Source organism: Triticum aestivum, chromosome 6D (genome assembly GCF_018294505.1).
Source record: "Triticum aestivum cultivar Chinese Spring chromosome 6D, IWGSC CS RefSeq v2.1, whole genome shotgun sequence".
In the NCBI taxonomy this organism is placed as follows: Eukaryota; Viridiplantae; Streptophyta; class Magnoliopsida; order Poales; family Poaceae; genus Triticum; species Triticum aestivum.
The window spans coordinates 120,678,725-120,681,856 of NC_057811.1; positions in this window are offsets into that span (position 1 = coordinate 120,678,725).

Genomic DNA, 3,132 nt, shown 5'->3' on the forward strand with positions numbered 1-3,132 from the left:
AAAACCACAACGATAGTTTGTCAAGTTGGTGCTGTTTTAACCTTCGCAAGGACCGGGCGTAGCCACACTCGGTTCAACTAAAGTGAGAGAGACAGACACCCGCCAGTCACCTTTAAGCATCGAGTGCTCGCAACGGTGAAACCAGTCTCGTGTAAGCGTACGCGTAATGTCGGTCCGGGCCGCTTCATCTCACAATACCGCCGAACCAAAGTATGACATGCTGGTAAGCAGTATGACTTATATCGCCCACAACTCACTTGTGTTCTACTCGAGCATATAACATCAACGCATAAAACCTGGTTCGGATGCCACTGTTGGGGAACGTAGTAATTTCAAAAAAAAATTCCTACGCACACGCAAGATCATGGTGATGCATAGCAACGAGAGGGGAGAGTGTTGTCCACGTACCCTCGTAGACCGACAGCGGAAGCGTTATCACAACGCGGTTGATGTAGTCGTACGTCTTCACGATCCGACCGATCAAGTACCGAACGCACGGCACCTCCGAGTTCAGCACACGTTCAGCTCGATGACGTCCCTCGAACTCCGATCCAGCCGAGTGTTGAGGGAGAGTTTCGTCAGCACGACGGCGTGGTGACGATGATGATGTTCCACCGACGCAGGGCTTCACCTAAGCTCCGCGACGGTATTATCGAGGTGTAATATGGTGGAGGGGGGCACCGCACACGGCTAAAATATCGTATATCAAGTGTGTCCATGGGGTGCCCCCCTGCCCCTGTATATAAAGGAGCAAGGGGGAGGCCGCCGGCCTAGGGAGGAGAGGCGCGCCAGAAGGGGGAGTCCTACTCCCACCGGGAGTAGGACTCCTCCTTTCCTTGTTGGAATAGGAGAAGGGAAGGGAGAAGGAGAAAGAAGGAAGGGGCGCCCCCCCTCCCTAGTCCAATTCGGACTAGTCCATGGGGGGGTGCGGCCACCCTTTGGGGCCTTTCTCTCCTTTCCCGTATGGCCCATTAAGGCCCAATACGAATTCCCGTAACTCTCCGGTACTCCGAAAAATACCCGAATCACTCGGAACCTTTCCGAAGTCCGAATATAGTCGTCCAATATATCGATCTTTACGTCTCGGCCATTTCGAGACTCCTCGTCATGTCCCCGATCTCATCCGGGACTCCGAACTCCTTTGGTACATCAAAACACATAAACTCATAATATAACCGTCATCGTAACGTTAAGCGTGCGGACCCTACGGGTTCGAGAACTATGTAGACATGACCGAGACACCTCTCCGGTCAATAACCAATAGCGGAACCTGGATGCTCATATTGGCTCCCACATATTCTATGAAGATCTTTATCGGTCAGACCGCATAGCAACATACGTTGTTCCCTTTGTCATCGGTATGTTACTTGCCCGAGATTCGATCGTCGGTATCTCAGTACCTAGTTCAATCTCGTTACCGGCAAGTCTCTTTACTCGTTCCGTAATACATCATCCCACAACTAACTCATTAGTTACAATGCTTGCAAGGCTTATAGTGATGTGTATTACTGAGTGGGCCCAGAGATACCTCTCCGACAATCGGAGTGACAAATCCTAATCTCGAAATACGCCAACCCAACAAGTACCTTTGGAGACACCTGTAGAGCACCTTTATAATCACTCAGTTACGTTGTGACGTTTGGTAGCACACAAAGTGTTCCTCCGGTAAATGGGAGTTGCATAATCTCATAGTCATAGGAACATGTATAAGTCATGAAGAAAGCAATAGCAACATACTAAACGATCGGGTGCTAAGCTAACGGAATGGGTCAAGTCAATCACGTCATTCTCCTAATGAGGTGATCTCGTTAATCAAATGACAACTCATGTCTATGGCTAGGAAACATAACCATCTTTGATTAACGAGCTAGTCAAGTAGAGGCATACTAGTGACACTCTGTTTGTCTATGTATTCACACATGTATTATGTTTCCGGTTAATACAATTCTAGCATGAATAATAAACATTTATCATGATATAAGGAAATATATAATACTTTATTATTGCCTCTAGGGCATATTTCCTTCAGTGATGATGATAAGTGTTCGCTGGTTCGTGATGTTATAACCTCCTTCTGCCCTAGTGTCGTCTGTTTGCAGAAAACCAAGCTATCTTCTCTTTCGATTCTCAAGCTGAGAAGCTTCCTTCCTGCCAATCTCAGAGTATATGTTGCCTCGTTCTCAGACGGTGCCTTAGGTGGCATCCTTGTCGCCTAGGATCCTAATCAAACTACTCCCTCCGTTCGGAATTACTTGTCGCATAAATGGATGTATCTAGACGTATTTTAGTTCTAGATACATCCATTTCTGAGACAAGTAATTCCGAACAGAGGGAGTAGTAGAATGCTCGTGCGTTGCAACATGTTGCATTGTAGACTATCCTTTTACCGTTAAAGTGCTCATCTTTTCTTCCTTTCTTTCTTCTCCCAACTAAAAATGTTTCTCAGAGTGATATGCGTGAATGGATAAATTTACAATCTTACTAAAATATGAAAAGCTAAAAACATATCTATCAAAGAACATTTCTAAAACACATTCGACATGAAAGTTATGGAAAAACTCAACCATTGGCACACCTGCCGCTGGTGCCCTTTTTGCTGATGTGACTAGATATAGTTGGCTTTATTTAATACTTTATTTCTTTGAGTAACAGTCTTCAATATTAAAATCTTCTAAAATGTTAATCCCATCGGTCATTGTTTGAAATTCAATTAGCATGACATTACTGACATTTGGGAGACGTCTTGATTATGCATTACCAAAAGTTTGGTCTGGCTATTTGGGCATCAAACCAAACATGCCAAAATGTCCAAAATGTTTCACCTTTCTTATATAGATGTTTAATTCTTGCAGGGACTGCTGTAACAATCGAGGAGGCTTGAAATGGTGTTGTACTGCTTGAATGCTTTCTGTAGTGTATATAGGATAGTTGAATCTTATGTGCATTTATTTGATGCTTCTTCTGCTGAACAGATAAGGTCCATCTAGATTCTATAGTCCATGGTATTTTGTGATCATACTTCTTGAATGAAGACTACAAAATTCTGAACTCAAGATAGCATCTGACATTGCCATATTCACCTATTACTCTGTTCAGACTTTAGATTCACACGTTATGTTATTGTTTCAGGGG